Source organism: Hordeum vulgare, chromosome 5H (genome assembly GCF_904849725.1).
Source record: "Hordeum vulgare subsp. vulgare chromosome 5H, MorexV3_pseudomolecules_assembly, whole genome shotgun sequence".
Lineage (NCBI taxonomy): Eukaryota > Viridiplantae > Streptophyta > Magnoliopsida > Poales > Poaceae > Hordeum > Hordeum vulgare.
Genome location: NC_058522.1, coordinates 133,111,598 through 133,125,368, shown reverse-complemented (window position 1 = coordinate 133,125,368; position 13,771 = coordinate 133,111,598). Strand labels below are relative to the sequence as shown.

At 47.4% G+C, this 13,771-nt stretch overlaps 1 pseudogene; it reads left to right on the top strand.

Annotated features, from left to right (window-relative positions):
- The window catches only part of LOC123396413, a 29,679-nt pseudogene extending 17,999 nt beyond the window's left edge, over window positions 1-11,680 (top strand).
- The last annotated feature ends 2,091 nt before the right edge of the window (window positions 11,681-13,771 follow it).

Here is a 13,771-nt window from a genome sequence, read left to right as displayed (position 1 = left end):
ATAACAAAGTCCTTCAAAAAATCTGGTGGTAGCAACACAGGTGCGGAAGTCAGGCGTCTTTTCAGTTCCTGAAAACTATGCTCACACTGTGGTGTCCACTCGAACTTTTTATCCTTCTTGAGGAGTTCAGTCAGAGGCTTTGCAACCTTGGAGAAATTCTCGACGAAGCGGCGACAATAGCTCGCTAGACCAAGAAAACTCCTAACTTGCTTAACCGATTCAGGTTGAGTCCAATCAAGGACAGCTTGAACTCTCTCGGGATTGACAGCAATACCCTTACCAGAGATTACGTGGCCTAGATAGGTCACTTCTGGTAACCAGAATTCACATTTTGAAAATTTGGCATAAAGGCGATGCTCTCGAAGTTTCATCAATACCAGCCTTAGATGCTCGGCATGTTCTTGTTCATTCTTGGAGTAGATAAGAATATCATCGAGGTATACTACGACGAATTTATCCAAATACTCCATAAAGATTGAATTCATCAGTCGAGAGAAGGTGGCTGGGGCATTGGTTAAACCGAAGGACATAACGGTGTACTCATATTGGCCATAACGAGTAACAAAGGCCGTTTTTGGAATGTCCCCGTTCTTAATCTTGATTTGATGGTATCCCAACCTCAAATCCATTTTGGAGAAGACTGAGGATCCAGCGAGCTGATCGTACAGATCATTGATCCTGGGGAGCGGATACTTGTTCTTTATGGTGACCAGGTTAACTGGTCGGTAATCTACAACCATCCGATCCGTTCCGTCTTTCTTCTTGACGAAGAGGACGGGACAAGCCCAAGGAGAAGAGCTAGGACGAATGAAACCCTTGTTCAAGGCCTCATCTAATTGCTTCTTAAGTTCGGCTAGCTCTAGGGGTGCCATCTTATAAGGTCTTCTGGCTATTGGGATAGTTCCCGGAACAAGATCTATCACAAACTCTACATCTCTGTCAGGTGGAATTCCTGGCAGTTCCTCTGGAAAAACATCCGGGAAGTCACGGACTACCGGAATGTCTTCAAGTTCCGGAAGAGGGTTGGCATTTAGGGAATAGAGTTGGCATTTGGCAACTCGAGTAGAGACATTTACTATCTCACCCGAGGGATGGGTAAGCTGGACATTTCTAGAGTAAGTATCAATCTTGGCATAGTGAGCTGACATCCAGTCCATGCCCAAGATGATATTAATATCCGAAGATTTCAATGCTATCAATGAGGCTAGAAAAACTAGCCTGTCTACTAGAATTTCATTGTCATAGGTTATCCTAGAGGTTTGCCATTTACTACCAGGGGTTTGGACAACCAATGGGATTGGCATATCACAAAATGACATGTTATGCAACTGTGCATAACTTTCTAAAATGAAGGAATGAGAAGACCCAGTGTCAAAGAGAACGGACGCTGGGTGATGATTAACAAGAAGCATACCCAGCATGACGTCGGGATCCTCTGGAGCTTCTTCTGCTGACACATAGTTCACACGGCCACGTGCAGGAGTTGGCTTCACATAAAACGCTTTACCCGACTTGGCCTGCCCGACGGATTTTCCGGGTTGCTTGGCACCCACATTCTGAGGACACTCACGGGAATAATGCCCTGGTTCTCCACACTTGTAGCATATCACCTGGTTGGCACGTGGTGCAGCATTGCTAGCTGGACCACCATAAGCTTTTGATGGAGGGTTGCCTGATTCGTCTGAGGTGCCACGTAGGATGGCCTCGGAGTGTATCTTGGCGGCAGAGAACTGTTTGGAACCCACAGCCTGCGTTTTTGAAACGCGGAACCAGAAGATGAGACAAAGTCACGGGAGTGCTTCCTTGTGGCTTCGAAGTCAGTATGACCAGTCTCCGCACTGAACACTTTGTTGACCAGGGCTTGAAATCTTGCACACTCATGGAGGTGCAGATCTCGACGGAGCTCAGGGCTCAGACCCTTACGGAATCTTGCTTGCTTCTTGGCGTCAGTAGATACCTCCTCTGTTGCATAGCGGGCGAGGTTACCGAACTCGCGGCTATAGGCATCCACAGACAACTTGCCCTGAGTGAAGGCATAGAACTCCTCTCTCTTTATGTCCATCAGGCCCTCTGGAATATGGTGCAGACGAAAAGCTGCACTGAAGTCTGCCCATGTGGCCACTGGTTCAGCGGGACGCATAGCTTCAAAATTCTCCCACCATAGATTGGCGGGTCCCTCCAGGAAATACGCCGCAAAGGTCACCTTGTCGGCCTCAAACACATTCGCAGAGCGAATCTTGCGTGAAATGCTACACAGCCAGTCATCAGCGTCGAGGGGATCGACGGAATGATGAAACTTTGGAGGATTCAGCTTCACAAAGTCATTGAGGGACACTGCAGCATTCCTAGGCTGTCGAGCCGTATTCTGCTCAATACGCTCTAGCAGTCGGTTGGTCTCCCTTTTGTTTCTTTCTGCCGCAAGCATCACTTCTACCAGAGAAGGTGGGTGAGGCAGGTCTTCCTGCGAAGCTTGACTACCCTCACCTTGCTCATGAGCAGGGGCACGGTTCAACCTGGTGAACACCATCCTGACAAACAAACTCATAGCTTAGACCAATATCATATCAATACTAACTATGGATTAAGAATGTACTGAACACACGGAATGCGGAAATGAATATCCGAACAACATGGTAACAAGCAACTGCTATATATACACCATGGTTCATGCACACCCTTACATAGTTCAATACAAACTTACTCGAAGAGCAAACTACTGAAATGGTGGAACTACTCATCAGAGGCTTACAAGCTTCCTATACATTATTTATCTAGGCCTTCGGAATTTGTTTCACATTACTACCATACTCCACAAGTCACGCAGGACTGTGAACATACGGCTACTACCATACTATCCTTCCGCTCATAGCTCAGGCATCCACATAGAACATCTCATAGAGGTTACCTCCATGACCTGGAAGCTCAACCTGCGGATCAGGAAACACTCTAGCCTGAGATCCCTGGGATCCGTAAGGGCACGGATGTGGCCTTGGTCCCCTGACCGGTGGTAAGAGGGGTCCCCGAAGAGGTGTGACTCCTCCTATAGCTGGCCAGTCAACGTGAGCCGGAAGATGGGTCCTAACAGGGTTCAACATCTCCATCTCTCCATACCCTGTCTGGACTACCGGTGCCAGCTGCGTCAAAGCTGTCCACAGACGGGCACGGGTAGCGTAAAGCTCCATGCGGAGAGCACGAGCATCCTTGTCTCTGTTCTCTAGCATCTCAACAGTGGACTGCAGAAGTGGGTCCTCCATAGAAGAATCAAAATAGACTCCACTGAGGTATCCCTCTTCACCAGACTGAGAGGCCGGAACATAGCAGAACTCTGAATTCTGCAGCAGTGCATGTCTCGCTCTCATAATAGTCAGCATTGAATAGGCAGCATCTTGTACTGCCATGTCAACAGTGACTCCCAACCCATAGGACCAATGGATTGGCTTCTCCGCTCGAGGGTAGTCTGGAAATACCCTAACAGTGCAGATGTACTGGCTTTGGTTGAAGTCTCGGTACTGTTCCTCTACCGTGTACTCGGGGTACCAGCGGTAACTGCACACCGACATCACCCTGACCAGCATGGCTGTATGACCCGGTACATCAATGCACCTGGTCAAACGTACCACCTGACGAGAAGGACGACCAGGCATCTGTAAATAGAGAGTAATGCAGAAGCATTAGAGCTCTGAATGCAAAATTGGGCAGCATAACGGCTGTAATTGCTCAAAAACAAATTTTGAGACAACCCAAAATAGAATAGCGTAACCACTCAACTATCAAGTTCAACTCTCTGGTCACCAAACTTACTTCCTGCTTCCTAGGAATAAAAGAAACCCAATATCTCTCGACCCGTAGTCCTATAATCTACCGATCAGAAATACGAGCCTAGGAGAAGATGAGTAACCTAGTCCTTAATTCCCGCAGAAAAGACGAGAATGACCAGAATAGAATATCTTGAGAAGAGAACAAGAGTGTTACGTTCCCTTCCACAAACAATTCCCTTATATATAACTAAAGCAATTCTAGACTCAACTTCGACCAGTTTGGCTTAGTAATCCTACAGTCAGTCAGGCTCTGATACCAACGATGTCGGGACCTCGATCCTAAGCCATAGGAATCCAGCCTGTAACACATCGCATTCCTTTGTGGTCTCACGCACGGTTAACTCCACGGCTGCAGCCTTACCTTAGCCGGGACCGTTTGCGTCTTTTGACTCACGTATGCGATAGTGTCGCTAGCAATCCAATGTCAAAGAACCCGGATCGACATGTCTAGCCATAAACCAAAGTGGCAGTTCCGCACAAGGACAGGCATACATGACCCAACAAAGCAGGTGTCGGTCATCAACGAACGTAGACGAGTCGTAGCAAGCTACAAGGACTCCATTACGTTGCGTGACATTTCCCCAAAGGGGACAGACACAACAGCTAAGAAAGACACATGCCGGTCAACCAATGTGTCCGGAGCAGTAGCGAACTACCAAGGCTTGTTGGATCACAAAGGGGCATTTCCTTGTAAGGAGTGCTACTAAAGTTCACGACTAGGTATTCGAACCCCATACATATCAAGTAAGACACACGTACGCATGGCATACCGATATGTATAGATACATCGATGGCATCACAACATAACCATAACCATACAAGCTTTATTTAAGAGGCTCGGAAGAGCCACACACATAATATTACACATTAAGGGTCTCACGACCCATAATAGCAGTCATACAATTACAAGCCAGCGGAAGAGTTATAAACTATCTGGGTACAGACAGAGCAACTAGAAGGCACATGGCCTGACTATACTACAGAGCCGACGTAGGGCCAGATCGTAGCTGGGACACTAGCTACTCGTCGTCGTCGATGTCTACGAAGAACCCTCCATTAGGGTCACTAGCAACCTCTGCAACATTTATTAAACAAACATGAGTATGAAGGTACTCAGCACGACTTTAGGAGATCTAACTACTCATGCAAGGTATCAAAAGGTATTGTGGGGATTCATGCGGGAAGCTAGCATTTGACTCGTGGCTGGACAACTTGCTTTTTGAAATTAGTTTTGACAACTTGATTTCTCGCACACGAGTCCACTAACACCACAACAATACACTATCGTGGAATCATTCCGTTTCCATACGGAAATGCCGTCCACGACACTCACGCTTATCTTGACAATTTTATGAGTAGCCATTGAAGTTATCTATGAACAACATATGTCTCCAAGTAGTCCATATCCGCGGACGTGGCTATTCGAATAGATCATAACCCTGCAGGGGTGTACTTCGTCACACACGCTCCCGCCACTTATCGCCATGTGCACGTCATGCACCTCGGCAACCTTCAAGCGGAAGCCCAGCGAGGGAGTCGGCCACGACCGTTAACCACGCTAGTACCTAGTCCAGGTTTATCGCCTATCTGAGAGTAACCCGTACGGAAGTCCGGCCGAGGTTTCCGCCACGGCCTCAAACGATGTGCGCAGGGTTCCCAAGCCCACCATCCAGGTGCCACTTGGTACACCGTGCACTGCCTACCGCATCACGGTCCACCTCTCAGGTCAGCACCATGCACGGCCTCCAGCATTACTATAAACACCAGAAACTACTTGCAACTCCTCGACCGAGTACTACGCGATTAATAGGCCAAGCGGGGTCATATTTCAGGGCCCAACATGTGGTAGTATCTAGTCTTGGATTACATACACGGAACTCAGTTCCTAAGGACGGTTCCAATGAAACAACCCGCCATGTACTCCTACACAGCCTTTCACCGGTACCTTTACCAAATCAAGTTCAACACACGACCTTTGCTCACCGAACACATTCCACATTTCTGTTCATCTCCCAGATGACAGACCATACACAACTCTAAGCATAGCATGCATAGCAGGATAAGGCACATCATAGCTCAAGCAACTACCAGGTATGCTAGGTTGCAAGGTTCGGCTATTTACTGTGACAAGGTTAAGTCATGCATAGGAAGTGGGTCCAACTATCGTGGCAAAAGCAGTTGAAGCATTTGATCCTAATGCAACAAATAGGTGCAGGAGCAAGAACATAGGTGTTATCGGGATGATCAAAAGGGTTGCTTGCCTTGTTGCTCAGAGGAGGAACGATATCCGTCAGACGGATATTCGGTGGAATCCGGGGGTGCGGAGCCTACCGAAATGAATGGCAACATTCAATAACAAACATATGCAATCAAAATGATGCATGAGCATGGCATGAGAATGCAAGTGATAGGTTATTATAATCAAGATGTTTTAGGTTTAGAGTTGATTTGAATCACATTCGAATAGCAATTCAAACAGGTATTCTCGGATACCGGTTCAATTGATTCGACCTGATGCTCAGATCAACCTAATGTTAACATGCATGAAATGTCATGTTATGGTACAGATTTATATCTAGGGCAGTGTGTGATCATTGTATTTATAATGGAAGTTGGATATTTTTGCAAATTCCATTTATAAAGTGATTAAAGAATTGAATTATTCCTTATTTCACAAATTAGGGTCCTGTAACTTTTTCAAACATAGTTGAAAATAGCATAATCAGAATCCTTGAATTTTTCTGATACTTTTTCATATATAATTTTTTTCATTGGAGTTACAGATTAATTTCTATGATTTTTGCAATTTTTAGCAATTTCCTGAATTATGTTTATACTGGAAATTCCATTTATTGCATCAGGCTGACGTCAGCAGGTCAGCCGACCTGTGCAGGTCAAACCTGACAGGGGGCCCCACTGGTCAGCCTCTCTGGGACTAATCCCGCGCTGACCAGCCCCTAATTGGGGTTTGACCAGACGTGGGGCCCTCTGGCAGCGACTGAGGGGAGGGCGATTACGCCCTAATGGTCGGCCACGTCGACGGCCACCGGAGGGTGGTCGCCGGCGACCAGACCCGCGGCGGAGGGCTCGCCGGAGGCGACCTAGACGGCGCTGCACAACACCAAAACGCACGCGGTTTGCAGCTACAGCATGCTCGCGAAGTGGCCGATCTGGCAGGACCATCTGGGGAGGCTAGGGTCGCCGGAAGAGGCGTCGGCGACGAGCCGGAGCGGCGGCCGAAGCTCGGGCGTCGCCGGGGGCTTTGAATCAGAGGGATCCACGCTCAGTTCTTAGCTGCTACGGCATCTACGCATCGTCCTGGAGCTGCTGGTGCTCTCGAGAGGACGAGCTGGACATCGGAGGGCTACCGGCGACGAGCGGCAGCGGCGGTCCTCGTCGGGCTCCGGTGAAACTAGGGCTAGAGGAGGGGATCGACGGGGAAAACCTAGGGAAAACGACCGCATGCTCACAGGGAGTGCAGAGCAGAGCTCACACGGCTCGGGGAAGGCCTGGGGGCGACGAATCGACGGGAGAGGTCGGGCGGCCGGAGGTGGAAGACGACGGCGTTGCGGGCGTTGTAGGGCGCGAGGAAGCTTCGGCTTCTGCAGAGACGACCAGGGCGACGAGGCGGAGCTAATGGCGTGCTCTGGGAGGGGTTCCTATGGCCAGGGGCACGGCCAGCTCGAGCTCGAGCTTGGCTCTAATGGCGGCAGCAGGGAGAAGGAGGAGATCCGGGAGGAGGGGATGAACCGAGGCGGGGAATGGATAGGGGAAGCTCTGGGGAGCTTATCCCCGTCGTCGCCAGCGCGAACCGGCGGCCAGGCAGGCACGTAGGTGCGTGGCCTTGCCGGAGGAGGCGGCGGCCACCTCCTGCTGCCTACTGGCGCGAGGGAGGGGACGAGCGGCGAGATGGGCCGGGCCTGGCTTGGGCGACAGGTAAGATTTTTTCCATTTTCTCTTTTTTTTTTGTTTTTCTGTTTTGCTATTTATTGCTTTGCTAATTATTTCAGCTCCAAAACAAAAAGTAAAAACTATTTTTGACCTCCTGAAATATTTGTTATAATATCCCCACTCATTTCCAAGACTTTCAACATTTTTGGAAAATTATAGTTTCTGATTTCAAATTTTTAAATTTGAAACCAGTGGCTTTTGCAATTATTTAAAATGCTTAAAGTGTCAAGAGATAGTTTTCTCCAATGCTCATTTACTTTCATGATTTATCAGAAAGTTTGAACATTTCTTGAGGCCATTTTGGGTTCATTGATTTTGAACTAGTTGAAATTTCCTTTGATTGAAATGGTGGCTAGGGTTTTGAGTTTTTCCTTTGCCACTTTGTTGTTTTTGTTGAAACTTCTTAGATGCAAATGCAAAGAAGACATGGGCACAATGCTATCTTGCTTAAGGGTTAGGGATGTGACATAACAGATAAAGAACACTGTTTTATTAATAGAATAGTGTGCTTCCCTTTACTGTGATATCTTACTAGTCCTAGTCAATTTGAACAAGTTTATAACATGCTCGTTTTAACTTTGGTCATCCTACACATCTCTGTGTGCACCTGATTAGCCTTTGTAATATGAAGCTATGCACTTTGGTTTTTCCTTCCTGATATGTCTGCTACAAAAACCCGTGTGTATCCTAATATGTTGTTGTCTTCGTGATTACTTATTAAATTCATGGTTTGACTTGACAAAGCTACAAGATGTTCTTCCTTCTATCATCAACCAATTCGGTATGCTACTCTTTGACTTACTGAGGCCATCCAATAATTTTTTTAGTTTAATAATCTTTTAATGTGATTTATAAGCCTGTGCTGGCACTTGGGCTTCAAGTATTTGACTTTCATTTTATTATTTGTCCAGTGAGTATGCTACTCGGTGTGACTTGGTGAGACCAGCTAATAACTAGTTTACTTAATAATCATAAAGTTGATATATAATTGTGTACTGGCAATTGGGCTTAAAATTGGGCTTGAAATTGAGTAATTCGCTTCTTAGCACGGGCTCACATGCTCCCGTTGATGAAAAAAATAAAAATAAATACTAAAAAAATCCAAAAAAATCTAAATTTTTTTGAGTACTAGATAATTTGATGCGCAAGGTCCGCTCCAAATTTCATATCATTTGGACATTCGAGCATCTCTCAGCAAAAAAGACAAATTGGGTCAAAAAAATTGTAAACAGTTAACCTTTTTCACAAACCCAGATTTTGTCTTTTTTGTTGGGAGCGCCTCAGATCCCCAAATGAACTCAAAATTTGAGCGGGCCTCGCGCATCTAATTATCTCCCACACAAAAAAATTTGGATTTTTTTGAATTTTTTATATATTTGTTTTGATTTTTTCCATCGGCCCGGGTGCAGATGCACCCGAGAGCCAAAACGCCTCACCCCTTGAAATTTATAATCTGTGTTTTATGAATAGGTAGTATTAATTGACGAATGTTTCATTTTGTTAACTGTTGAGTGACTCACGTTACCTGTTGTCTTTCATGTATGAAAATTAATATCAAGCCATATTGTTACATTATACTTCTTCCTTTGCTCAGCTCAGTTAAATGAGCTGATGGTTAGTGTTTTTATCAATTGGCAATTGATAGTCATCCTGTTTATTACCTCTCTGGTGTACTTTCTCTAGCTTCGACACATCGATGCTTGTTTAGTTCCTGTTATGTACTGTATGTAGTATAAAAGAAAGACCAACATGGTTCTAAAATCTGTCTATTTTTTGCAGGTCGTGACAACATGAAGCACCTCGAAGAGGATCGCCGAGGAGATGCAGAAGCAGGTGGCTGCTGCATGCGCCATCCAGCCCAAGGAGGAGAACGACTTGGAGTTTGGATGTATTATGTAAATTTGGGAGATGCATTATGTGAACCATTGAGATGTATTATGTGAATCTGGAAGATGTATTTTGTTATATAAACCTGAGAGATGTATTATGTGATGTTATATGATGGATGATTTTAATTCGACTTGGAGTTTTCCTGATTTGAATATGAAATAGTGTTGGATTTAATATTGAACAAATAATTGGGTTGAAAAGGCCCAACAAATAGAAATGAAACCAAGTTTGGAACAAAAAGTTGCTGAATTTAAAAATGAAAAAAGTCCACGTAGGACTACCACGTAGGACTGGGTTTGATTGCCAACGACGATTTATGATCGTCGTAAAGGTTACAACGATAGAGGAATCGTCGTAAAAGTTACGACGATTTTGATCAAAACGTCGCTGCTGTTCATTTCTGACGCTCCGTTTTCGACGCTTGGTTTTTCGTCGTGAGATCGTCGTAAATTAAAAACCGTGACGATGTAGCGATGAAAAAATAGCGTCGTGTATTTGCATATTCCTTGTAGTGTGAGGTTCCCAAGGCCACGCTTGTCTACTGTGACAACGTTTCTGCGGTCTACCTCACTGCCAATCCTGTTCATCATCGCCGAACGAAGCATATTGAGCTCGACATTCACTTCGTTCGGGAGCACGTTGCTCTTGGTCGTGATCGAGTGCTACATGTGCCCACCGATCAGCGGTTCGCCGATGTTATGACGAAAGGACTACCCACCTCGACTTTCGAGGGCTTTCGGTCCAGTCTTTGCGTCACCGGCGACGCTTCGACTGCGAGGGGTGTTGAACATGTGTACATGTACGTAGGTCCAGATTTTGTATGCCGTACCTGTAATGTCTTTCTCCCTCAGTATTTACCTGTAACTTGGGAGACAAGACACCGATCGCACTCCTTGTATCTATATATGTATATATGTCTAGTGCACGATCAATGAATTATCGATGCACACGATATCTTCTACACTCGGCCCCCACGACCGCCTCAGCCTCGTGTCTTTCTCAGGTCGCCTCACCCGCCTCACACCCATGTCTGGTGCCGGGAAGGCCTCGACCGAGCGCACCCTCGGGTCCCTGGTCGCCGGTGGCGGGACCAACATCAAAGAGGGCCTCCGTGAGGCAGCCGCTACAGGAACGCCGTTTCCGGGGTCGTCCGGCTCTCCGACCGCCAAGACAACCACACACTGAGTTACAATTACAACCACGACGTGGCGACCGACTACAGTGTGCTCGTGCCACCTTCCCTGATCCGCACGGGCGACGGCTCCTCGCCGCCGATCCACACGTTCGGCTTCGGCACCGACCACGACTCGGCCGCGATGCACACCATCGCGGAGGCCACCGGCGGTACCTTCTCCTTCATCGAGAACGAGGCTGTCATCCATGACTCATTCGCGCAGTGCATCGGCGGGCTTCTGTCGGTCACCGTGCAGGAGGTGCGTGTCGCCATCGAGTGCGTGTGTCCCGGCGTTCGCGTTCGGTCCATCAAGTCAGGACGCTACAAGAGCCGCGTCGATGCTGACTGGCGTGCCGCCTCGGTTGACGTTGGCAAGCTCTATGCCGACGAGGAAAGGCGCTTCCTGCTGTCAGTGGACGTGCCAACGGCCGGCGCCACGGACAACGTCACGTCCCTGATGAAGGTGAGCTGCACATACCGGGACATGGCGACAGGGCAGTCGGTGGATGTGGCAGGCCAGGACGTGGTGGTGAAAAGACCGATGGAGGCGCCGGAGGTAGAGCCGGACGTGGAGGTCGAGCGGGAGAGGCTCCGCGTGATGGCCACCGAGGACATTGTTGCCGCGCGAGCGGCAGCCGAGCGTGCCGAGCACATGGAAGCCTCGAAGATACTACGCCGCCGGGGTAAGGCACTGAGGCAGTTGCGGCTCGGCGCAAGCGGCGACGCTACGTGCGTGGAGCTCGCGTCGGAGCTGCGCGAACTGAGCGAACAACTGGGGGACCGGACGCAGTACGTCCTTGCTGTCCGGCATGAGCGCGTAGTGGCAGCAGCACACGTTGTTTGGTGATGTTACCAAGGTGGGCTTCGGGGCGTACGCGACTCCTGCAATGCGTCAAATGGTGGGCTTGTCCGTGAAGGCTCGTCAGCAGCAGCAACAGGCACATCCATCACTAGTAGAAAACGGGCCTTTGGCCTGGACCATTTAGTCCCGGCCTGCCTCTGGGCCGGGACTAAAGGCCCGGCCACTTCGCCCCAATTCTCAATGCCTCCCTCGAGGCTTTAGTCCCGGCCCGTAAGGAGCCTTTAGTCCCAGTTCATGTCCCAAACCGGGACTAAAGGGCTACGCGGCGGGCAGTGGTGGTGGCAACCGTTCGTATCTCACGTTAGTCCCGGTTGGTGGCTCAACCCGGGACTAAAGGACTAACACGTGGCCTGCCGTAGTGGGGCGACCGTTGGTATACCTCTTTAGTCCCGGTTGGTGGTTGAACCCGGGACTAAAAGCCTAACACGTGGTCTGCCATAGTGGTGGCAACTGTTTGGTATACCTCTTTAGTCCCGGATGGTGGCTCAACCTGGGATTAAAGGCCCAAACGGTTTGCATCCCGCGTCGTTTCGGGCGATGAAAAGCACGAACCGAAGCGCATAGTTGCCATTTCTCTGTTCTTCTTCTCTCTCGCGTCGCCCTCTCTGTTCTTCTCCTCTCTTCTTCCCTTCTCTTCTTCCACCATGCCAACTAGCTTTCATGAGGTGGTCGTGCATGGCACGACGAAGCTCCGTGTCGTGTACACGAACCTGAGCAGGGAGGTGCCGTTTTTCCTTCAGCAGTTGAAGGAACGATGGTTTGACCACGCAGCGGATCATGAGAAGTTCTTCGGGCTTGATCTGGAGTACACGGCCGATCAACGAGGTGTTGCCGTCATCCAAATATGCTTCGCAAGCCATGTCTTGATCTTCCAATGGGCGAGATAAGTTTTGAGGCTTTCTTTGATCCAAGATAATGACATTGTATAAGTTTATTTGTTTGTTTCAATCATAGTTGGTTCCCTTCAAATAGTTGTAGTGAAACAATTTTGGTTAGTTGAAGGGGAGCACAATCTAATTGGAATAGTGTTCCATAATCTGAAAAAACATATTAGAATCAACTAGTGTTTAATATGTTCCACTGGAATCATAGTTGGTTCCCTTCAAATAGTTGTGGTGAAACAATTTTGATTACTTGAAGGGGAGCACAATCTAATTGGAATAGTTTTACATAATCTGGAAAATCGTATTAGAATCAACTAGTGTTTAATATGTTCCATTGGAATCATAGTTTGGTTCCCTTTAAATAGTTGTAGTGAAACAATTTTGATTAGTTGAAGGGGAACACAATCTGATTGGAATAGTGTTCCATAATCTGAAAAATCGTATTAGAATGAACTAGTGTTTAATATGTTCCATTGGAATCATAGTTGGTTCGCTTCAAATAGTTGTAGTGAAACAATTTTGATTAGTTGAAGGGGAACACAATCTGATTGGAATATTGTTCCATAATCTGAAAAATCGTATTAGAATGAACTAGTGTTTAATATGTTCCATTGGAATCATAGTTGGTTCGCTTCAAATAGTTGTAGTGATCTCTCTAGGTTCCATTGCATATGTTCTATTTGAATCCTAAAGATAAGTTTCTCTTTAGTTGTAGTGATCTCTCTAGGTTCCATTGCAGGTCACATGCAAGTGCAAGTGGGAGCAAATCAAGGTCAACTACAAGCAAGAAAAAATCAGACGTTCCTCAGCTTGGAGAACAGGCCAAACAGTCGATCCCATCCCTCAAGGTGTTAACCGAGAATGTTCCCCCTCCGGTGCATGGGCAAGCTTTTGAAAAAGCAAAGGAGTTGGCGGATGAATGTGGTATCTTGGTTGAAAATTTGCTGGCTTCCCAAGACGACATGATACCCAAGGCTGTGGTAGCCCCTAAGCCACAGTTTGTCATGGGAGAGCCTTTGGTCAGCAAAGATGATCTCCCAACAAATATGCGTTACTTGCATAAATGGTACTTAAGTGAATCAAAGAATGGGAGAACGATGATCGTGTTGAGTGTCCCACAGGAGTACTACGGCCGCTCCGAAGAAATCCATATCGACTTTGATGATCTCTTCCAGATGTACAATGGCGACGC